Source organism: Chlorocebus sabaeus, chromosome 4, assembly GCF_047675955.1.
Source record: "Chlorocebus sabaeus isolate Y175 chromosome 4, mChlSab1.0.hap1, whole genome shotgun sequence".
Classification (NCBI taxonomy): domain Eukaryota; kingdom Metazoa; phylum Chordata; class Mammalia; order Primates; family Cercopithecidae; genus Chlorocebus; species Chlorocebus sabaeus.
The window spans coordinates 58,006,327-58,032,107 of record NC_132907.1 but is presented as its reverse complement, the minus strand read 5'-3'; the positions used below and the strand labels follow the sequence as shown (position 1 = coordinate 58,032,107).

Sequence of the window (25,781 nt, the reverse complement as noted above, 5' to 3'; positions counted from 1 at the left end):
GGGCCTGAACATACAGTTTTGTCAGATTTAATAACTTCCAGTATTTTAAGAAAGATTTAGAGGTAATTGTGAAAGTAATATGTATTTACTGTTGGATACTTTTTGCTTCTATGCTTGGGCTCTGGTATTTAAAATTAAGGTGTAATCTTTAGTAACAGTGACACTATATAGCCTAAATGTTACTGTGTTCTGTTATGTCTAAAATTTAGGGCTTTTGACTTACAGCCCAGTTTATCAGCCGGAAGACTTGAACTCGTTTTTTATCTTTCCATTCTTGCTTTTAGAATACTGCATTTCATGGAGGTGTATATTCATTTCAAGACTTTGTGTTTATGTGTTTTGGAGCAGGGTAGAGGAGAAAATGGAAATGTATAAGGAAAGTTAAAGGAAAGGCTTTTGAATTGACTATCCTATACTGTGGAAACAAGTTTACTTAAATAACATTTTCACTTTTATTGCAAACAACAGAAAACTAAAGAAATGCTGTGGGATATGATAGCATTCAGGTGCTAGGCATGCACATATTTTTAATGACAGGAATTAGATATGTTGTAACAGTATTACTTGTTTCTGAGTTTGGAAATTAATGTTCATGGTTTTGTATAACCTTATGATATTTCTTCCTTAAAATAAGAAATTACCCCTGTAGCCCACAGTTTGAGCCAAAAGGTCTGCTTGAAATTATTAGTTTAAATAATCCTGAGCGCATCTTTTGTAAAGGACATTTAAAAATGTAATGCTGCTTTGAAAAACAAAGCAAGCATTTCTTCGTTGTATCTAGAGTTTATAACTAAAGAAACTATGTGCTATATTTTGCTCTAGTGCCAAGTACCATATTTTGGAATGAATAGAATCAATCTAAAGGCAGTTTCCAAAGACTGAAGGGAGACCCAGTTTGGTAGTCATTGGATCCCTTTGGTGGCTTGCACATAGTAAGCACTCAACAAACAATTGTTGAATAAATGAATTTGAATATATTTCAATGTGGGGATATAGGACTAATTAGAGTGACAGAAGATGGGTGGGACTTGCCAAATACTGAGCAAGTTTTACAGAGGAAAGAAAACATGAAACCCAGAAATGGTGGACAACATTAACAGCAAAGAATTGGTGTAATTTAGTTAACTATTTTTATCTGGACAATAAGGTTTGTTTAATTGAATAAGAGAAAGATCTATATATGAAAGTGTTTTGAGTTCCTTCTACTTTTATTTCCACTCTGGCTCTATTTCTGGACCCCCATGTTCACTGCTAAAGAAGCAATTGTAGGCTTGGGGCTAAAGTGATCTGCGTAATCCAGATACTCATATTAAGAACTGGGAGGTGTTGTTGGGAAAGAGGTTTTTCTTACAGTTCTTCCATCTTTCCAGTTACTCATGTTTCTTGGTATGTGTCAGGGTGCCACTGCACTGTCCTCTTTGTTCATATGCGGGTGTCTAAAAACTAGACCTTAAAATCACATATAATTTGTAATAAGCTTATAACTGTCCCAGGATGAAGTTCAGTATCTGAATCTCTAATAATTAGTTACCTAGCTGTTGAGCCACATTGCCATCTACTCTGATTATCATATGGTTCTTATGATTCTGATATTTTAAACTGGAAGATAAACACCACAGTTTTAGTGTGTCTCATAAAAATTTTATAATCCAGTAACAATCCATTCCTTTAGTTTTCTTGGAAACCAAAACTACATATAGTTTTCTGATAAGTTTAAACTGTGGAATTTAGAACTTAAAAATTTTCAAGAGCTTCAAAGTTGAAGACTTCTCTTAATTTTTTTTCAATTGTAGAACCAATGTGAAAAAACAAACTACATGCTATTTGGGAAATGGGAAAAGTATCAAATTTTATGTTTTTCCTACTAAGTTTCCTATTAAGTTTTTACATAAAAATATGTATAATGAATGTAATTATGGTTAAATACATATATTCATGCTATAAATTTATTCCTCTTTTAACATTGGATCATGAAGATTTTACTGGTTTTCTTATAGTGTTTTGTAATTCTTCTTTTTTTTTTTTTTGAGACAGAGTCTCGCTCTGTCGCCCAGGCTGGAGTGCAGTGGCCGGATCTCAGCTCACTGCAATCTCCGCCTCCCAGGTTTACGCCATTCTCCTGCCTCAGCCTCCTGAGTAGCTGGGACTACAGGCGCCCGCCACCTCGCCCAGCTAGTTTTTTGTATTTTTTTAGTAGAGTCGGGGGTTTCACCGTGTTAGCCAGAATGGTCTCGATCTCCTGACCTCGTGATCCGCCCGTCTTGGCCTCCCAAAGTGCTGGGATTACAGGCTTGAGCAACTGCGCCTGGCCATGTTTGTAATTCTTTAAAATGTTGCCCAGTATTTTGTCAGTGGATGAACCATAATTTAGTCATTCTATTCTTGCATACTTTTTGCTTTTACTTTTTTTCTATATAAATGATGAGTCAGTGAACATCTTTATATGTACAGGATTTTCCCCCTGTAGGGGCTTTATTTACTTAGAGTAGAATCTCTTAAGTGGGAGTAATGCTGTAAGTGGAAGTTGGGCCAAAAGATTTGAACATTTTTATGGCCCTTAATATATATTTCCAAAACTGCTTTTATTCTGCTATAATCTTTATTTTCATTCACATATTAATTCAGTAGATTCATTGTATTTTTCATATAGAACACTTCCTATGAATATAATTAAATCATTTAAGTGCTCCCTTTTCCCACTATTGTGCTTATGGTCCCTTTACTATATTTTTTAACCTCTTGATGATAAACAATTGTGACTTTTCAAACTGTGTATATCATTTCGAGGTATTATGTAGTAAAATTAGCATGGGATCTAAACTGCTATTAGCCAAGTGATGTTTAGGCCAATTCTTAACCCAAGTCCATGTCTTCAACTGTAAACTGAAGAGGTTCTCAGCTTTTGAGATTTCATGGAGTAGTCAGAACAAAGCAAGAAAGTGCTTTCTGCAGAAATAAAGTGGTAAGGATATTGTAGATTGGCACGTAGTGAAAAGAAAAGTCAGTGTCTAGGTAAGACCCATTACTTAGTCTTAATATTTGAAATATGAAATACCTAGTGTGATGTGAACATGGTCATGATCTCATACTCATTCTCTTGTTCGTCAAACACTGAGTGATTCCTATGTCTTTTCTCTGGAACTATTAGACATTGCAGATGGTGAAATAAAAGACTTCAGCCCACCCATTTTATATGGTTTATAGACAGGTAAACAGAGATTATGTTACAATATCTAAGTGCTATGATCAAGATAAACAAGGTGCAATTGGAGCACTGGTGGTAGGGGTGGTCACCTAATTTAGACTAGTGAGGCAGTAAGTCAGGAGCCCTCCTAGGTGTGATGGTTAGTAGGTATGCAAACTAAGTTTTGAAGGCTGTTAGTCATACTGGAGAATCTGGGCCAACAATTTGATTTTTGGAAACTGATGATGGCTTAGATTATTAGAACATAGGCTGGAAAAGGGGCATGCCAAAAAGGTTTGAAACTACAGAGAGGGGCAGGCTACAGATTATGAAGGAATGGATATGCCTTACTAAGAATTCTGTGTTTTATTTTAAAGACAAGAAACCAGGAAGTTATTCAGTAATGGAGTACATTTTATGCATATGTAAAAAAATTTTTGGATGGTAGGCAGGAAAAGGGAAGCTCAGGAAGCCAGTAGGAGTTGAGGTCCTCAATTAAGGTAGGGAGAGTGTAGCGAAGGAAACCCATAACAAATACTAAGGAGTTAGTCTGGTTATAGTTTAGTGATTCTGTGTGGGTAGATTGGGTAAGAGAGAATGAAAACTGTCAAAGATACATCCTTGATTCCCAAGTTTCATAATTTGGGCATATGAGAGTAGAATATAAGTTAATTCAATTTTGGCTGCCTGTGAGTAAAAATATAGTCTACCAAAGCCTGTATCACCTTTCACACTTTAGAAGGAATGGATATTGAAAAATTTAGTGGCTTGGTCAAATTGTACTAATGATTATTTGGAAATTACTTTTACAGCTGACCTAGAAGATCTCTCCAGTGTTAAATCAGGGTTAAAAGTAGCGTGGTAGATTATAATCTTACTTGATTAAAGTACTAGAAGATAATACTATTTCTTTTTAAGGCTTTGTTTTCCAGTATATTGACTATATTATTGTGAGCTTAGAATAACATAATGAATGTTCTTTAATAACTATTTTCTATTGTGCAAAGCTCTCTTAGGGCCTTTCTGGTGTATTTGTTTATCCAGCCTCATCTGAAGACTGCCCCTTCAGTTAGTTTTATACTAAATCCATACATATACTATAATGAAATCTTGTAGTGAGAACTATGTTACTTTGTTCATGAGGGGATTATCTTTACAAATATAATTAAAGGGCTGCTTTTAAAATAAATCTTAAAATGGCAGTAGCTTTTCAGAATTGTTATATGCAGGAACAGTTATAAAGCAGTCAAACTGATGTATCCAAAATAACTGACCAGGTGACATACTGCTAAAATGAAAATTAGTACTTTCCAAGGTTCTAAGTATACTTAAACAAATGTACTTCATTTTGTTTTTTGGCTTAAGAGGTAGCATATCAAAATCACCTAGGTGTTTTTTTTCAAACTTTAATCCTCTTTTGGAGATGAAAGATATTTTTAAGTTTCTCTTTTAGCTGTGTTCCCTTAGACTTCTCAATCATTCAGTAAGAATTAATTGAATAACTGCAATGTACTCAGCAATGAATATTAGATCTTCGATGTGGACTTTCTTTTGAGTCTTCTTCCCGAATTTTACATGGCTACCTAAAAGATCCCTCTCTTTTTTGTATTCTATAAAAACATCATCTGTGAGGCATAAAGGAGCAAGGAATCATGTGAGCAGAGTTAGTGAATTAGATTTTTTTTTTAAAGATGATAGAATGGTGAGATGTGTTTAGTTCTGAAGAATGGAGGAGGAGTTGCTGGATACTAGAGAGGACATAGAATTGAGGAAAGAAGTTAGGGTAGGAGATAGTATAAATGAATTTGGTAGAAAAAATTCAGTACAACCTAGCAGTACTTCAAGTAAAATTAGAAATTGTGAACTGACTGACCTATCTGTTCCAAAAGGTGCCTTATATTTTAAAAGTTTGCTCAAAAGTCATATTGAATCTTGTATATGTTAGAAATACACTACTTAAAAATATAAACCATCACTGTATGTTTATACTAAGTCCTCAGCAAATATTTCTTCTTTATTAGTTCATAGCTGCCTTTCTACTGATTTGATGGAAAATATATCCTTCTCAAATATATTTCCAAATGAAAATCTGCTAATTTGTGACATTTCTAATGGATTATTAGGAAGGAAGGTATTTGATAAGAAGCAAAGAAAAAGTAATCAAATTAGCTCAAGTTCATCTGATATTGAAATATGATAAGTATTCCATACTAATACAACTTAGCTATATATCCCAGATAAAGTGAAGTATCCCAAAAAATAACTGTACTTATATGAGAAGTTTGATTTAACTTTTGCCTAATATCTAAAGTTAATTATGTCTTCAACGGTATTGTACTATACTGTCTGTATGTACTTTCAAAAATACATGTATACGTATAATACATTCATATATATAAATATATCCTATGCACTTTGATAACTCTGTTTTGATGACTTGTTTTGTATTTTCCTACCTTGCACCTTTTAATCAAAACATTTACCTCCTTTTTTGTCCATCTATCCAAATCATACTTTCTTTCTATCATGATCTTATGTTTTTTCCTCCCACTGGGGGGAGGTGGCATGTCTCTATCCTGTGGATTATTTTCAAGCTTAAAATTCTTTCCACCTTTTCTCCTACCCCAGTTCACGTGATCTTTTCCTCTTCTAGCAGTACACTGTGTGTGGGAGTTATAGGAATTATATGTTAACTTGTCACATTTTCTTACTGTATATCAAGCTAAAGTTTGTTTTATTTTCACCTTATTTGTCTTCTCAATCAGATTATAAACTCTTAGAGGACACAATCTGCCTGTGGTGCTTGGTGTCTTATCTGCAACAGACTTGTAGCAAGCGTTTGCTGATAACTGGTGTAGCTCTTCTGGACTGGTTTGAAGAGGTTTGAAAAATACCTCACACTCTTACAAACTAAAATTCACCCTTTTAAAGTGTAAAACTGAGAGATTTTTAGTATATTCAAAAAGTTATGCATTCATCATTACTTTCTAGTTTCAGAGCATTTTCATCACCCCTCAAAAAACATTTCGATTAGTGGTCACACCCTGTTGTCTCCAGTCAGTCCTTGGCAAACATTAATTTACCTTCTGTTGCTATGAATTTCTGTATTCGTATAAGTGGAATTAAATAATGTGCCCTTTTGTGTCTGGCTTCTTTTACTTGCTCATCTATGTTGCAGCATGTATCAGTACTTCATTTCTTTTTAGGACTGAATATACTCCATTGTATGGATATACCACATTTTACTTTTGCTTTGACACTTGATGGACACATGGATTGTTTTCAACTTTTGGCTATTATGAATAATGCTGTTATAAACATTCATTTGGAAATTTCTGTAACAATATGTTTTTACTTCTCCCAAGTAGGTACATAGGAGTAAAATTTTTAGGTCATATGGTAACTATGTTTAACTCTGAGGAGCTGTCAGACTGTTTTCCAAAGAGGCGCATGATTTTACATTTGTAGTAGCAATGTATGAAGGTTAGACTGTCTTTACATCCTCACCAACACTTGTTATTGTCTGTCTGATTGTATTGGTCCTAGAGGGTGTGAAGTGGTATCTCTGTGTGGCTTTGATTTGCATTTTCCTAATGACTGATGATATTAAATACCCTTTTATGTGCTTATTGGTCATTTATGTATCTTCTTTGGAGCAACATTCATCCAAATCTTTTGCCCATTTTTAAACTGGGTTATCTGCCTTTTTATTGTTGAATTGTAAGTTGTTAGACATATTCTAGATACAAGTTCCTTATCAGATATGTGATTTGCAAATATTTGCTCCCATTCTGTGGATTGTCTTTTCACTTTCTTGATAGTGTCCTTTAAAGCACATACATTTTTAATTTTAAAGATCTCTGTTGTTTTCCTTTGGTTTTTTATGCTTTGGGTGTCATAAGAAACCATCGCCTAATCCAAGGACAGGAAAAGTTACACCTATATTTACTTTTAGCACTTACATTTAATACTCTGATCCATTTTGAGTCAATTTTTTGCATAAGGTATGAGGTAGGGATCCAGCTTCGTTATTATGCATGTGTCTATCCAATTGTCCATTACTGTTTGTTGAAAAGACTATCCTTTCCCATTGAATGTCTTGGCATCCCTTTCAAAAATCAGTTGAATGTAAATTTAAGAGTTTATTTTTGGCTCTCAATTTTATTCCATCAGTCCATATGTCTATCCTTATGCCAGTACTACACTGTCTTGATTACTGTGGCTTTGTAGTAAGGTTTGAAAGTGGGACGTGTGAGTTCTCCAACTTTGTTCTTTTTCAAGATTGTTTTGACTATTCTGGATCTCTCATTTTCATATGATGTTTGTCATTTTCTGCAAAATAAGCAGCTGCAATTTTGATAGGGGTTGTATTAAATCTATAGATGAGTTTGGGGAGTATTGCCTTTACAATAATATTAAGTCTTAACAATCCAAGGGCATGGGAAAACATTCCATTTTTTTAATGCCCTAATGTCCTTTAGTGTTTTGTTTGTTTGTTTTGAGACAACTCACTCTATTGCCCAAGCTGGAGAGCAGTGGCATGATCTTGGCTCACTGTAACCTCCGCCTCCCTGGTTCAAGCGATTATTGTTCCTCAGCCTTTGAGTAGCTGGGATTGCAGTCCTGTGCCACCATGCCTGGCTAGTTTTGGTATTTTTAGTAGAGGCAGGGTTTCACCATTTTGGCCAGGCTGGTCTCGAACTCCTGGCCTCAAGTGATCCGCTTGCCTTAGCCTCCCAAAGTGCTGGGATTACAGGCTTGACCCACCACAGCTGGTCAGTGTTCTATAGATTTAAATGTAAAAATACTGCATTTCTTTTGTTAAATTTGTTCGTATGCATTGTATTCTTTTTAATACTTTTGTAAATGGAATTGCCTATTTTTTTTCTCTCTCTTTTCCTTTTTTTTTTTTTGAGACAGAGTCTTGCACTGTCGCCTGGAGTGAAGTGCAATGGCACGATCTTGGCTCACTGCAACCTCCGCCTCCCAGGTTCCAGTGATTCTCCTGCCTTAGCCTCTCAAGTAGCTGGAATTACAGGCATACACCAGCACACCTGGCTAATTTTTTGGTTTTTTTAAGTAGAGATGGGGTTTCACTATGTTGGCCAGACTGGTCTTGAACTCCTGACTTCGTGATCCACCTGCCTCGGCCTCCCAAAGTGCTGGGATCACAAGCGTGAGCCACTGCGCCCGGCCTGGAATTGCTTTCTTAATTTTACTTTCCAGATTGTTCACTGCTAGGGTATGGAAGTGCAGTTGATTTTTACACATTAATCTTGTATCCTGCAACCTTGCTGAACTTATTAATTCTAACTCATGCTCTTCTTTGACAGTTTATGTTCTTCAGTTTGGTTCATCGTGCCCTCCTCGAGTTTTCCAAATACATGTCAACAGTGTTATAAGAAAGAAATTTCTTTTTTTTTTTTGAGACGGAGTCTGGCTCTGTCGCCCAGGCTGGAGTGCAGTGGCCGGATCTCAGCTCACTGCAAGCTCCGCCTCCCAGGTTCACGCCATTCTCCGGCCTCAGCCTCCCGAGTAGCTGGGACTACAGGCGCCCGCCACCTCGCCCGGCTAGTTTTTTGTATTTCTTAGTAGAGACGGGGTTTCACCGTGTTAGCCAGGATGGTCTCGATCTCCTGACCTCGTGATCCGCCCGTCTCGGCCTCGCAAAGTGCTGGGATTACAGGCTTGAGCCACCACGCCCGGCCAAGAAAGAAATTTCTTATTTGCTCATCCCTGCTTTTTTTGTGACTTAAACAAAGTTGTGCACATATAAAAAGTAAGATTAGACAACTCAGAAGAAAAACTATGTCCACTAAAAACTATGTCAACATTTTCATTTACTTCTCTGGCTGTAGCATAGGATTAAAAATTTGAGAACTGTGGTTCAGTAGTGAAAGCAATAAACTTTACCTATAGTGAGGCATCTTCAGTATTTGTTGCAGAAATAAATAAATGCCTGCTAACAATGTGTACATAGGGATGCAAAATAAATTCTATTGGTCAGTAATTTCTGAAGCCTTTACTCCACTAGTCAGTAAGTGATTTTCAGTAGTGCATCTGGAAAGCTTGAGTCATACAGGGGGAAAAAAAAAAAAAGCAGGGAGGGAAGAAACAAGATAAAGTAAGATTAATAATTTGAATTTTGTTAATAGAGATAATATAATGATTTAAATAAACTTATTGATTAGGAACAAGAGAGGAAAAAATGGTAACAGATTACAGTATTATTCCTCAGGTTCCAGCTTCTGAGTTTTTTAATGTCAGAATCAAACCTAAAATGTCAAATATACATATAAAAAGATGCCCAAACTTACTAGCAGTTAGAGAAATAAAGAGTAAAAATCTGACTAGCTTATGTATTTTGTTGATCAATAAGGATAAATAAATGAAGTGTTGAAATTATGCTTGTTTAATAAGTTGTATCCTCTATTATCATTAATATTGTTCCTATCACTGACCTTTAGGTATTAAAATAGATATCGAGAAGGGTAGTGTAATCCTGCCTTTAAGAAAAAAATTCATCAAATGCCTTATGTCTTATTCATCGTCATATTTAATACTCTTGAAGAAACCCATGAGATAGATATTTTTGAGACAATTGAGGCTTAGGAAGTTAAATAATTTGCCTGAGCTTACACAGCTTGAAACAAGAGGAAGAAGAAATCAAACCTATGTTTTTCTGATTCTTTTTTTTTTTTTTTTTTTTTTTTGAGATGAAGTTTCGCTCTTGTTGCCCAGGCTGGAGTGCAATGGCGCAATCTCTGCTCACCGCAATCTCTGCCTCCCAGGTTCAAGTGATTCTTCTGCTTCAGCCTCCTGAATAGCTGGGATTACAGACATGCGCCATCACGCCCAGCCAGTTTTGTATTTTTAGCAGAGATGGAGTTTCTCCATGTTGGTCAGGCTGGTCTCAAACTCTCGACCTCAGGTGATCCGCCCACCTCAGCCTCCCAAAGTGCTGGGTACAGGCGTGAGCCACCACACTTGGCCTGTTTTTCTGATTCTAAAACTTAGTCTTAAACTTTTCTTTTTAATTTAGTCGTGAACTTTTAATTGGTGTACTATATTGCTTATCCACTACATTTTAACTTATTCTAGGTGGATTATATAATAAATAATATTCCTTGGATTTTTAAATTGTATTAAATAAGATTTAAAGCAGAATTTTAAAACTGGATTTTGATTTTATTTCAGAAAACTCTCAAGTCTTTTCTTTGGGAAATCAAACAAAACATTTGCCCTTTGTTGTAATGCTGCTGTATTTCCCAATTGTGATTTCCAGAATGTCTTTGATTCTCACTTTGGGAAATGGGGTCTTGAAACTCATGAAATCTGACTTTGGGTTCAGAAACAAGTAGATTCAGTGAAAGAGACAGTCATGGGAGAACCCCTTAAATAGTTTTAGGACAAAAAGTTACAGTTTAAAGAGACGGATGGGTCAATGTTGAAGAAAACTTAATAACTCTTAAGTTTTCTCTATGTTGAAGACTCGTGTTTTGCATTAAGTCTTGCCTGCATTAAAAAAAAAGTGTAATGTGATTGTCTTATGTACTTAAAAATTAATATGTATTGTATCTTTAATTGAATCTCTGTGGAATTTTTATATCATTTGCTGTCTTTATTTTATACCTTTCTTTGGGAATCTCATATTTGGTGCAGACTGTTGTATTGAGTTTGGTTTGTTGACCTGGTGAGCAGTAGGATTTTGTAAAAGGAAATTCAGCTTAAAGCATTCAGAACTTTGGCTGTTACGCCCTTTCAAAAGTGAAGTTTTAAATAGGTTTAAAATAACTGACTGCCTCCAAAGGATTGCTTTCTAAATTTGGTGTTAGAGACATGCTTGCCTCTTTTGTATTTTAGCCCCAAAGTGAATTATTGAAGCTTTTCTGCTTGAGTTGGTGACTATTACTTCTTAAGTACATGTATATACACAGAGTTAAAAACCTGCTAGTACTCAAAAATCAGTCCTGTGTTGTATAGAGATTTGCCTGCTGATGGATCAGGTGTTGTTTTCAGTATACTGTTCTTGGACTTTATGATAGACTAGGGGTACTTAATGCCTGAGTCGATAATCAAATTATCACTTCTTACAGTTTGTTTATAGAATCTAGAAGGAGTTAAACAGTCTTTTCTGTTCCTTCCTTATGATTTAGAAAATAGAAAAAATCTTCACTAAAGCCTTTAATTGCCTTATTCTTAGTGATGATGATGATGATGATGATTATATTAATAGCAATAATGGCCAATATTTATCATGAGCTCACTATTTTGAATATTTGGCATTATTTAGTCTTCACTACAGTTCTTAAGGTATAATCAGACCTTCATATTTGGGAGTCACACATTTGCAGATTCAACCAAGCACAGATTGGAAATATTCAGGAAAAGAAACCAATATAAAAACAATACAAAAAATTTTAAAGTGCAGTATAAAAACTAGCATTTACGTTGTATTTGGTATTATAAGTATTCTATTGATGATGTAAAGTATACAGGAAGATGTGCATTTTATACGCAAATGCTACACCATTTTAAATTAGAGACTTTAGCATCCATGAATTTCGTATCTGCAGCGATCCTGGAGCCAATCCCCCCAGGTTACCAAGGGGGACTGTCTAGCTATAATATTATCTCCACTTTACAAATTAGGAAACTGATGCTTACAAAGAACGTGACTTGCTCAAGGGATGAGAGAAGGAAGTCCCACGAGCAATTCAAAGTCAGCATAATTAGAATGAATGTGTGCTCTCCTTAAGTTGAGTTAGACTCCTGACCTCCTTGAGGTCAGGGACTTAATATGTTTACTTCTTTAATTCTAATTCTAGTACCAAGCACAGCACCCAGCCAGCATATGCTCGGGTTTGTTGTTTTTTTGTTTTTTTGTTTTAATAAAGAAATGAAGTTGTGAGAGGCTGATTCATTAGCTTTAGCTGTAAGTCTTCTGGAGGGACCCCATACCAATTTCATTTACATTGCATGATTTTTTTTTTCCTTTGCCTTGGAATACCACTTGGCAGGGAGCCTAGTAAGTTTCTGTTCATTCTTCAAGTTCCAACATAATGCCATCTTTTCTTTGATGCCTTCCTTGTCTCTTTTAGGCAGAATTTATTGTTCCCTTTTCTACCTCCACTCCTTTTTTTCCCCAGCCTTTATTTTAGATTCCAGGGGGTACATGTGCAGGTTTGTTATATGGGCAAATTGTGAGTCACAGGGGGTTTGTTTTAAATATTATTTTGTGACCCAGGTAATAAGCATAGTACCTGACAGGTGGTTTTTGATCTGCACCCTTCTCCCACACTCAAGTAGGCTTTGGTGTCTCTTGTTTCCTTCTTTGTGTCCATCTGTACTCTTATGTTTAGCTCCCACTTACAAGAGATAACATGCAGTATTTGATTTTTTTGTTCCTGTATTTGCTTAAGATAATGGCCTCCAGCTGCCTCCATGTTGCTGCAAAGGACATGGTTTCATCCTTTTTTTTATGGCTACATAGTATTCCATGGTGTATATGTACCATATTTTCTTTATCCAGTCTACTGTTGGTGGGCATCTAGGTTGATTCCATGTCTTTGCTATTGTGAATACTGCTGTAGTGAACATACACATCCATGTGTCTTTATGGTAGAATGATTTATATTCCTTTGGGTGTATATTCAGCAGTGGGATTGCTGGGTTGCATGGTTGTTCTGAGTCCTTTTTTTTTTTTTTTTTTTTTTTGAGTTGGAGATTTGCTCTCGTTGCCCAAACTGGAGTGCAACGGTGCGATCTTGGCTCACTGCAACTTCTAACTCCTGGGTTCAAGCGATTGTCCTGCTTCAACCTCCCAAATAGCAGGGATTACAGGCGTGTGCCACCACAGCCAACTAATTTTGTATTTTTAGTAGAGATGGGGTTTCACCATATTGGTCAAGCTGGTCTCGAACTCCTGACCTCAAGTGATCAACCTGCCTCTGCCTCCGCCTCCCAAAGGGCTGGGATTACAGGGGTGAGTCACCACACCTGGCCCATTCTAAGTTCTTTGAGAAATTGCTGAACTGTTTTCCACAGTGGCTGAACTAGTTTACATTCCCACCAGCAGTGTATAAGCATTCCCTTTTCTCTATTGCCTCACTAGCATCTGTTATTTTTTTGACTTTTTAGGCTAGCCATTCTGACTGGTGTGCAGTGGTATCTCATTGTGGTTTTGATTTGCATTTCTCTAATGATTAGTGATGTTGAACATTTTTTGATATGCTTATTGGTGTTATGTATGTTTTCTTTTGAGAAGTGTCTGTTCAAGTCCTTTGCTAGGTTTTTTTTTTTTTTATTTTTTAATAGAGTTGTTTTCTGCTTGTTACTTTGTTTAGGTTCCTTACAGATTCTGGATATTAGACCTTTGTTGGATGCATTGTTTGCACATATTTTCTTCCGTTCTGTAGGTTGTCTGTTCACTATGTTGATAGTTTCTTTTGCTGTACCGAACCTCTTTAGTTTAATTAGATCCAACTTGCCAATTTTTGTTTTTGTTGCAATTGCTTTTGAAGTCTTCATCATGAAATCTTTGCCAGGGCTGATGTCCAGAAGAGTTTTCCTAGGTTTTCTTCTAGGGTTTTTTTTTTTTTTTTTTTTTTTGAGAGGGAGTCTCGCGCTGTCGCCCAGACTGGAGTGCAGTGGCCGGATCTCAGCTCACTGCAAGCTCCGCCTCCCGGGTTTGCGCCATTCTCCCGCCTCAGCCTCTCGAGTAGCTGGGACTACAGGCGCCGCCACCTCGCCCGGCTAGTTTTTTGTATTTTTTAGTAGAGACGGAGTTTCACTGTGTTAGCCAGGATGGTCTCGATCTCCTGACCTCGTGATCCGCCCGTCTCGGCCTCCCAAAGTGCTGGGATTACAGGCTTGAGCCACCGCGCCCGGCCTCTTCTAGGGTTTTTATAGTTTAAATTTTAACTTTCAGTCTTTAATCCATCTTGGGTTGATTTTTGCATGTGGTGAAAGGAAGAGGTCCAGTTTCAATCTTGTGCATATGGTTAGCCAGTTATTATTGAATAGAGAGTCCTTTCCGCATTGCTTGTTATTTTCAGCTTTGTCAGAGATTAGATGTTTTAGGTGTGTGGCTTTATTTCCGGGCTCTCTAACCTGTTCCATTTGTCTCTGTATCGGTTTTTGTACCAGTACTGTGCTGTTTTGGTTACTGTAGCCTTTTAGTGTAGTTTGAAGTTGGATGGTGTGATGCCTCTGGCTTTGTTCTTTTTACTTAGGATTTCTTTGGCTATTCGGACTCTTTTTTGGTTCCATGTGAATTTTAGAAGTTTTTTTTTTTTTTTTTTTTTTTTTCCTAGTTCTGTGAAAACTGTCACTGGTAGTTTGATAAGAATAGCAATGAATCTGTAAATTGCTTTGGGCAGTATAGCCATTTTAACAATATTGATTCTATCCATGATCACAGAATGTTTTTCCATCTGTTTTTGGAAACCAATTTCTTTCAGCAGTGTTTTCTAATTCTTGTTGTAGAGATCTTTCACATCCCTGGTTAACTGTATTCCTAGGTATCTTATTCCTTTGTGGCTATTGCTAATGGGATTACATTCTTGATTTGACTCTCAACTTGGACATTATTGGTTTATAGAAATGCTGTTTATTTTTGCACGTTCGTTTTGTGTCCTGAAACTGTGCTGACGTTGTTTTTCAGATCTAGGAGTTCTTGAGTAGAGACTGTGGGGTTTTCTAGGAATAGAATCATTATCATCTATGAGGAAAGATAGTTTGACTTTCTCTCTTCCTATTCAGATGCCTTTTATTTCTTTATCTTGCCTGATTGCTTTGGCTAGGGCTTCCAGTACTATGTTGAATAGGAATAGTGAGAGAGGGCGTCCTTGTCTTGTTCCAGTTCTCAAGGGGAATGCTCCCAGCTTTTGCTCATTCAGTGTAACGTTGGCTGTGGGTTTGTTGTAGGTAGCTCTTACTATTTTGTCCCTCTTTTTCACCTTTAATGTATTAGTAATACCTATTATTATTATCATATTGTAATTATCTACTTCTTCTAGCCTGGGAACTCTTTATAGATCAGGGAGGGGTCAGTGGTAGGCTTTATCTAACTCATCTCAGTTATTGTCAGTATCAAGTATGATTTCTGGCACTTGGTAGGTGCTCACTAAATGTTTGGGCTGAATGAATTCATATAAACAAGCTAAAAATAGACTTGTAGATAAATGGTGGAGAACGTTAAACGTTGTCTTCTCTGAATTACTGTCATTTGCTTTGTAATTTTAGGCTACTTCTTAGTTTATGAACACTATTTCTCAAGGCTGCATTCTTTAAGAAATACTAATATTTGAGGAGATACTGCACCATCCAAAGATTGCCACTAGTATTTTCTAAGATGTTTTCTGACATCCTTATCCTTTAGGGAAAAAAATGTAAGAATGGAGGAAAGAACCTATTCAGTGAAAGATGTGATCATAAATAAGCAGACAGATTTATAGGAATAAACAGGTTTTTAAGAATTTGAATATACAAAGGAATATATTAAATTAAATTCTAGAGTCCTAAAGTAGAGTGTAGGCCAGAATTATATGTGCTGTTACACAAACCACATACTGTATAGGATTGTTTATGAGGTTCAGTTGAGGTAATATAAATAGAAGTGCTTGTAAATAGGATGTTTCTGCAAGATGAATTTTGTTAAATATGTAGCGTACTGTAAATAAAGTGATTCTTAAGAGTTCTTAAAAACTGGGCTGGGCACGTTGGCTCACACCTCTAATCCCAGCACTTTGGGAGGCCAAGGTGGGCTGATCACAAGCTCAGGAGTTCGAGCCCAGCCTGGCCAGCATGGTGAAACCCCATCTCTACTAAAAATTCAAAAAATTAACCAGGTGTGGTGGCGTGCGCCTGTAATCCCAGCTACTCGGGAGACTGAGGCAGGAGAATTGCTTGAAACCAGGAGGCGGAGTTTGCAGTGAGTCGAGCTTGTGCCATTGCACTGCAGCCTGGGTGATAAGAGCAAGACCCTCTCAAAAACAAACAAAAAAACTGTTAGTTATATATTGCCATGGAACAAATTACACCAAAATTTAGCAGTTTGGAGCAATGAATATTTATTATCTTACTATTCCTATGGGCCAGGAATATGGGTACAGCTTAGTTGAATGCCCTTTTACTCGTGGTATCTCAGGAGGCTATAGTCTTCTTACAGTTAGGGTCAGTGGAGGCTGCAGTCATCACAAGGTTTGACTGCCAGAGAATCTGTTCCAAGCTTAATCACTTGACTCTTAGTGAGCCATAGGTTGCCTATAGCTGTTGACTGGATACTTCAGTTTCTTGCCACCTGGGTCTCACCTTAAAGCAGCTCACAACATGGCAGCTGACTTCCCTTAAAGTGACTAAGAGAGGGTACCACAAGAGAAGCCAGTCTTTTTGTAACCCAATCTCAGAAGTGACATGCCAACACTTTTGCCATATTCTGTATTTGTTAGAAGGAAACACACAATAGGAGAGAATTACACAAGGTGGATGGCGTAATTGAAGGCTGTCTTAAAGGCTGCCTACCACAGTGCATTTAGTATGAAATTAGTATGAGAATTCCAGTGATGCAAAAGTGAAAAAATTCAACAAAAACAAGTACAGGAAGCAAGTTGAGGTTTGTTTGTCTGTTTTACAACTTTTAATGCATGGAGAGTAAATTGGCCAAAAAAATATTAGTCAAGAACAGAAATACGTAGCTTGTCAGCAGTTAGTTGGAAAGGGGTAATAAGCAATGAATTTGAATAATTTACTGAGATAATATTACTGTAATGTGTGTGTTTATGGAATCAGTTCATCTCTTCCTATATATTTCTCGTTTCTGTGTTGGTTCTGATGCAGGAGTTTTTTCCTGTTTGAGTGAGATCCACTAGTGGAGGATTGTTATTTGATGATTTAGGACTTGGGATTGAGCAGAAAACACTACTGTTTGCTTGTAAGATCAGAATTGGTCTTTTGAATATGGAATATACTACCTTCTTAAATTTAGTTTTACATGTGTAAGTGAGGCAGTTTCCCCTGTGCAGTTTTTCCTTGCACTTCTCCTTCTTGAACCAGTCTTAATAAGGAATGTGTGTGGCATGTACCAAAAACTTCAAAACTTTAAGATAGAGAAAATATTCTGAAGATGCCTATTCATAAATTATTTATTGGTTTAATTTATTTTCAATGAAAATTTCAGTGAGCTGTTAGGTAGGTGCAATATTTCTGAAATTTATCTAAAAAATAAAGTCAAAGAAAATTCTGAAAACTAAGTTAATGGGGAAGGAAAAACAGACATGGCTTACTACATATTAAAATGTCATTTCAAGCAGTAGTATCCAAAACATCAATATATCATGGTAAATCAGTGGATGAGAGCAACCCGAAAATAAAACCCTACCATTTCTGGGAATGAAATATATAATCGTTGTCTAATATAGCTAATATGTAATATGTAGTATATAACGTGTAATGAATATACATAAGATGCATAAAGGAATTCTTCATTTTTAGACCTCCCACAACAATTTTAAATAGTGACAGTGATACGAATAATATTACAATTATTTTGGGACTCTGTTTTAACATTAATTTTAACAAGAATGTATTTTGTGGTAAGTATAATCTTGGTTGCTGGGATTACATAATTTATCATCTTGTTAAAATCATTTTGTTGCCTTTATTAGTCTTTTCATTAAGAATATGTCCTTTTTTCTATCAAACTACTAATGCCTTTTAGAAGTTATTTCTGCTAACAGGACAGATTTTGTTTTACTTATTGCTTAAGATTGTTAATGAAACAATCTTTGCAAAACGAAGTGAAGTGAAAATTTAATCAAATGTATAGACTGTTCTAACTACCTTGATCAAGTAAAACAATTTACTTGACTTTGTTGCAATCTAAGCTTTCATTTTGTCAAAGTCTAGTTATCTTATTAAATCTTCAGCAGAAGATATAATTAATACTTAGTGATTTCTAAATCTGAATATTGGAGAAAAGGGCACCAAATTGAAGAATGCTAGATTTTTAATATTTTCTAGAACTTTAATCTATATGTTCCTCAAGGGGAATTGTTGTTGTTAAGCACTGTCTTGATGTGGGAAAACAGATCCGCAAGAAATACGAGTTTCTTCCTCCCAGCCCCTGAAGATACACTACAGTGTAACCTCAGACTTGACTGAATTTTTCAGTGTAGTGCTGTCTTTGCACAGGTGTATTTCTTTGCACAGGTGGTGACTAGTAGAATGTGGATTCCACTTCTGAGCCCATCATACTTGTTTGGTTTTTCCAGGTGAATATATAGCCAAGTTTTAAAAGCAATGCTCTGAGATTCTTACTCCACATCTTGCTAAATGGCGATTGTGAACCAGTAGATCTGGAGTAGGGTCTGAGAGTCTGCATTTCTAACAAACCCAAAGGTGATGTTATGCTCAGCAAGGTTCTAGACTGCTAAATTTCCTGTATAGACTTAGTTGTTGTGATGTCTTTATTCAAAAAGAACTGCTTTGTTCTTGGTCTTACAATTGTATAAGATATTTTGTTAGGTGAGTCCCGTATATTTTTTCTCACTTAATCTTCACAACACCCCTGCAAGACTGTAATACATGTTCGTTATGGAAAATTCAGATAAGCAAAAAGAAGAAAAATAAAAGTTATGTAGACCCTAGAAATAAGATAATATTTAATTATAAGTTTAAGACTCCAAGTGAAGATTAAAGCTCTAAAAGGAACTAAAGTTATAGCTTCAGGAGTATTATATGCATTTTCCCACCTTAAGTAAAGAAAGCAAAACATTGTGGGAGTAATATGACTGAAACTAAAATGTATTTACTTAGAAGAACCAGAAGAAAATATCAGAGCATACAGTAGTTGCGTTAGGGTTACAGGATTATAACAGGCACTTTCTCCTTTTATCTGCAGTCCAAAATATTTATAATGTGCATATGTTACCTTTACACTACAAATTTAAAAACCTTAGTCTTCTCAGAAATGCCACTGAGGAAAAGGTCTGAAAGGTCATAATAACTAGATAAATACTTTACAATTTAAACGAAAATCATCAAGATGGGCAAAGAATAATTCATACAAGTGAAAAATGGTAAATGAACAACTGGAAAGAATAAATCAAATACAACTTTAGTAAAATAGTAAATGGCTTTACACAGTAGTTAAAAAAAAAAAAAATGTAGCCAAGTAGGTATCTGTTTTTCCCGAAAAGAAGTATTTTAGAGCTAACAACCAATGCTGACAAGGCACAGCAAAACCAATATATTTGTTCATTTCTGGTAGTAGTATGCATCCTTTTGAAAGGTAATGCGGTTAACACAAAGATTCATAAATATTTAATGGCAATCGAATACAAAAATATACACACTCCATCTGTCACTATGTAACATGCTTACATGCTGAAAGACAATCTTTTGGGAAAAAAACTTTTTTGAGGATAAAGAGATGAGATTACAGAGTGCTTTAGTGTTTGCTTAAACATTCTTTAAGTCTTTTTTAACTTAAAAAAAGCAAATAATCAAAGTTGACTTTACATATGATAGCCCTCTGACTTCAAGTAAGTGAACCACATTTTGCATATTATGGATGTTTATGCTTTTTTGTTTGTTTTTAGCCCTCTTTGGACTAATTCTATAGAATTTTCCTAAATTAGAAACAAGTCTTGAGATTTGGTTTTAACTTTCCTAGTACTGAAGTCAACCACTTATTCAAAATTTATTGAATTCACCTGTATGTGATACAATATCTTGTTATGATACAGGGAATATAGAATTGGGACCACAAGGAAATTATGATTTTAAGAAATAGAAGGACTTAAAGATATTATTTCAGAAATGACTGGAGAACTTTAGGCATTAAAAGAAATCTGTAAGTTGTGGTTTCAGTTTCTTCTCTTCAGTGTCCAAAATTGTATCCAAAATAGCACAGCCACTGCCAAACATGTGCATTAGATCTTGGAAAGCGAAAAGAGAAATGGTCTGTACCAGTAAGCCACGGTAGTAAAAAGTTTCAGCAGAGACTTTCAGAAGTAATTGGTCAGGTGCAGGTTCTATAGAAACTTGAAGTCTTAACTAAGGAACAAGGTAAAGGAACATATAACATATACCATGTTACATGAATGTAACATTTAATATTGTAAATACTTCACAGAGCTATTATTTTATGTATATCTTCTTCTGAAATGATGTGTCTCCACTTGAACCTTGTTGACTGTCTTTCCGGACTTCTTAAAACTGAAACCAAACAGCATACCCTTATTATCTAGTTTAGTATTTCCCAGCCACATGTTGGGTGAAAGCTGTTGGCATTTTGGACAAGACACTTCTTGTGCTGGACTGCCCTGTGATTTTGTGTGCCACTCATTACTGCCAGTTGCAACCCTCAAGAATGAGTACTAGAAACGCCCTCACATGGGATTGGTGAGCAAGTACCTTCTGTTGAGAATTGGTCTAGTCCCTTGAAGAATGCTAGTTAGCTCTTTCTAAAATAGGTTAATTTCATGTCATAGTGGTTAGGTAAAAGCTTCACATTGGACATGAATAAAAAGGATTAGAGTTTAGTATATTCAGGAAACTAATATAAGATATTTGAATCTTACTTTGTTCCAAGATTGATGAAATTCAGGAGAGGACTTGCTACGGTGTTTTTGGAGGGTAATTTTGCACTACTGTTTGAATCAAAATTTTAAATTGCACATTTCTCATTAACCCCACTTCTAGGAATCAAGCCTATAGAAATCTTGGAGGGCATGAAAATTTATTTGCCAGGATGTTCATTTGCAGTATTATTGGTAATCGCAAAAATAATAAAAGCTAGGAAAAAAAAGAACGAAATAACCAACAACAATAAAACCCCACCTACCTAAAAGAATATTATAAATAGAGAAAAAGTCAAATGGGCATATAGTACATGTTATACATCTATTATTTAAAAGGAACTGGGACTCTATGTCCTGAATAAATTTTTGACAAACAATGTATTATTACAGGAAAAAAAAGAACAGTATGGGCCATGCACGGTGGCTCACGCCTGTGATCCCAGCATTTTGGGAGGCCGAGGCGGACAGATCACAAGGTCAATAGATTGAGACCATCCTGGCCAATGTGGTGAAACCCCGTCTGTACTAAAAATACAAAAATTAACTGGGCGTGGTGGTATACGCCTGTAGTCCCAGCTACTCAGGAGGCTGAGACAGGAGAATCACTTGAACCTGGGAGGCGGAGGTTGCAGTGAGCAGAGATCGCGCCACTGCATTCCAGAGTGAGTCTCTGTCTGGAAAAAAAAAAAAAAAAGAACAGTATGATTAGTATCATCTTCAGTTTTGAAATAACATGTGTGTGTATGGATAAGTAAGGTCTGGAAGGTGACTTCTTATATTGTTTTAAAAAATAAATGAAAAAGTATAACCAAGGCTTTCAAAGGTTGAAAAAGGGAATAATACTTCCTTTGTTTTTCTAGAACATGATTGGTCCTCCCATCATTTTCCTTCATTTCTTCCTTTAGACTGCACAATTGCACTTGTAGTAAACCCTACCTCTTGAATCCCTACCGAAAGATATTTTGAAAAGGATCTAGTAAATAATGGGGCGATAAGCAGCACTATCATCATGGGCACCTTAGGCTCAGAATTTGTCATGTTTTAACTGTTTCTCTGTCTTTGCTCCCATGTCATCTTCAGTTGTTGGGTCCAACTTGCACATCTTTTCCATATACCTTTATTGTTCTTCCTGTATTTATCCTAGTTCACTTCATACCTAGATTATTAGAGTAGCCTGTGAAGCTGGTCTCTTTTCAGCTTAAGTATTTCCAGCTGTGGAGAGTATACCTCAATGAAAGTATTGCTTTAGCAATTTGTACCTCTTTACTCTATAAATTATGTTTTATCTTACCTTTTTTTTTAGTGGTGGAGTAAGAAGGTAAAGAGAGATATAGGAGCTGATACTACTGTGTTTCAGTACTGGTGATCTATTGCTAAATGATTATGTAAGCTTGCACACTGACCCAACCCTTCTAGAAGGGAGAGTGTTAACAAAACTAGCGAGAGAGATTGTAGCCAAGAGTTAAAATGGATATATTTATGGGAGAAGCCTGCATAGTGAATTGTGTTTTAGGGTAGGAATTCTGTAATGAGTAAGCATGTCTGCCCTTTTTCTAATATCTGTTAAGTTTGGGGTTATTTTATTCCATGTCTTTTATCTTACCTTTTAGAAATTCTCAGTTGAATTAAGAAGAGAAAAGATCATTTAAAAAAATATATCTAGACTAGCATTGTATGAATGAAGACTGCAGAAATCTGTAGAAACCTGCTAGAAATTGGTCAGTTAGTAAGGTATCCCCTTGATAGCAATTTCCCATATGGAGGATGTAGTAGGGAGGTCATAGCATCTGGAGAGGTTTTTCCTAAGTGACAGTCATCACATTCTGAGATGGCATCCCACTTATTACCTTTCTCCCCTTGAGAATCAGTTTTAATGAGTCATTATTACTAAGGGAATGTGTTTTTATTTCTCATGTGCAGGGGCAGAAAACTAATTTGGAGTAGTTACCTTAGAGAAAGTGAGTTGGCAGTAGCAGTGATTATTTCCTTCACTCCCATGCCCAAATCTTTCATACTCTTTAAGGCTGAAAACTGCCACTTCCTCTAGGATACATTCCCTGATTTCCTGCTGGCCTTTCCTATTTAGAAATAATTTGTCCCTCTTCTGATCTTACTTGAATCATATTTATGACCCTTGTTATTTTCTACATTGTACTATAAATTATGTGTATGCTTATAAAAAATATATATTCTATACTAGAAACTCTTCCTAGGCCTCTTGTATTCTCACAGTACTCAATACAACATCTTGCACATAATATAGAGGCTCAGCAAATATTTCCTGATCATATTGTTAATTGTGAAGTTTGCTAGGCAAATTTAGTGAACCTCAAATGTCATTGCTCTTCTACCCCTTTAAAATGTCTTTTACCACAGAGGAAAATTAGCAAAAAATTATAAAGCTGATATCCAGTAACTGAAATTAGGAAAGCAATGTATTGAAGAAGGAGCTAGTATAAATCTGGAAGTGAGTAGAGATGTAGATAAGCAGTGAATGTTACAAAACCTTGTAAGTAATGCAAAGAGTTTGACCTTTTTCTGTACTTGAAGAGAGCCATTTGAAGACTTTTAAGAGGGGAGTCATTTGATCAAATTCGTGTTTTAAATAGTCTGATACAATGAGGAAGCTAACTGTACAGACAGTAGCACTAGAAGATGGGAACCCAGTTAGGTTATTACAAGAATCTAGGAAAGAATAAATCCTAAGATCTTACAACAGATGGAGTATAGTAGGATAAAAGAGAATGGATTTAAGAAATAGATAAAATTGATAGGCTTGGTGCCTTATTTGATGTGGAGTAAGGCATATGGAAGCATCTTGACGAGGCTTTAGAGATTGGATGAAGTGCTGACACATAAGTTGGAGAAGGAATATAGGGAAGAGGGAGAATAGCAGCAACTTTAGTGGCTGAGATGAGTTTTGAACATGGTGATATTGAATTGTCTGTAGGAGAGCCAGTTGAAGATGTCCAGCAGTCAGTTGGTTATATAAGACTCAGGTTTACGGAGAGATCAAGTCTTAGAATCATCAGCATATAGATTCAAAGTAAGAATGGCTAGAGCTTGTCCTAGAGAACATGTATGACTGATTTTTATTTTTTTATTTTTTGAGACAGATTCTCACTCTGTCGCCCAGGCTGGAGTGCAGTGGTGTGGTCTCCGCTCACTGCAAGCTCCGCCTCCCAGGTTTACGCCATTCTCCTGCCTCAGCCTCCCCAGTAGCTGGGACTGCAGGCGCCCACCACCACGCCCAGCTAAATTTTTTGTATTTTTAGTAGAGACGGGGTTTCACTGTGTTAGTCAGGATGGTCTCGATATCTTGACCTCGTGATCCGCCCGCCTCGGCCTCCCAAAGTGTTGAGATTACAGGTGTTAGCCACCACGCTCGCCTGTTTTTTTTTTGTTTTTTTTTTTTTTGAGACAGAGTTTCGCTCTTGTTGCCCAGACTGGAGTACACTGGCGCGATCTCGGCTCTCTGCAACCTCCGCCTCCCAAATTCAAGCAATTCTCCTGCCTCTGCCTCCCAAGTAGCTGGGATTATGGGTATGTGCCACTACCCCCAGCTAATTTTGTGTTTTTAGTAGAGACGGGGTTTCTCCATGTTAGTCAGGCTGGTCTCAAACTCCTGACCTCAGGTGATCCACCCTCCTCGGCCTCCAAAGTACTGGGATTACAGACGTGAGCCACCACGCCCATCGTATTGTTGATTTTTAAAACCTTTTCTTCACTGTTTTCTCTGATGTTTCCTTTAGCCAAGTATTTGTTATGGTTTACTTTCTGTTATTGTTTTTTTATTATAGAAACAGTGTCTTTCAACCTGAATTTAATCGTGGGGGGAAGTAAAGCAATCCAAATTGAGGAACACTGTGAAAAACAATTGGCATTAAAATATCTTCAACAATGTCTATCTTGAAATATTAAAAATATAGGTTGTGGAATTGTTCAACGTTAAAGGAGACTAAAAGAGACATGATAACCAAATGCAACCTCATTTGATTGATTGATTCCAGATAATCTTTTTAGAGGAAATTATTGGAATAATTGGAGAAATTTGAATATGGATTGTATTCTAGATAATAGTAACAATATTAAAGTCTGATAATTTATTGTTGTATAGGAGAATGTCCTTTTACGTAGGGTAAAGTGCCATAATGCAACAACTCCAGTGGTTCAGCACACACAAAAAAAGTACATGTAAAGTGATAAAGCAAATGTGGTTTGCATTGTAAGTACATCTTATTATGTAAATATGTATTTTTATAAAAGTGCCTAGGTTTCTTATTTCCTTCTTTTTCTCTTTCTTTTTTTTTTTTTTTTTTTTTTTTTTTTTTTTTTTTTTTTTTTTTGAGACAGACTGTCTTGCTCTGTCTCCCAGGCTGACATGCAGTGGCATGATTACAGCTTACTGCATCTTCTACTCCCTGGGCTCAAGCCATCCACGCGTCTCAGCCTCCTGAATAGTTGGGACTACAGATGTATGCCAGCAGAGCTGACTAATTTTTCTGTAGAGAAACTCCCAGTTTTTCTGGTCTTGAACTCCTGAGCTCAAGCAGTCCTTCTGCCTCAGCCTCCCAAAGTGCTGGAATTTCAGGTGTGAGCCACTGTACCCAGCCTGGTTTTCTTAATCTATTTTTGCATATGGTAGTATATTAGAGGTTGAATACAATTGTGTTTATTACATGTTTGTGCTTTTCTCCTTTAATTATGGGAAATTGTTAAGACAAAATAGCATTCACTGTATAGCAGCTGGTTTCTCCTGGGGTTCTTCTCTTTGCAGGCAAACTTACTAAGTAAATGGACCAGAATAAATTATTTGTATAATCTATTATTAATAAACTCTGTATTAGAATAGGATATAATCTCAGTTATTTAATACAACTAGGGTTTATTCTTGCTCACATTACCTATCCAACAGTTTGTCAGGGAATAGATCTGCTCCATACAGTAGCTCAAGAAATCACACTGATGGAATTTCTGACAGCGTATATCTGTACACCTGGAACATTAGGCCT

The 25,781-nt window shown here is 36.3% G+C and overlaps 1 protein-coding gene across 4 annotated transcripts in view; it reads left to right on the top strand.

The window, feature by feature from the left end:
- Positions 1–25,781, top strand: part of NIPBL (NIPBL cohesin loading factor) — a 192,893-nt gene that overhangs the window by 11,531 nt on the left and 155,581 nt on the right. The gene's annotated exons all lie outside the window — the stretch shown is intronic.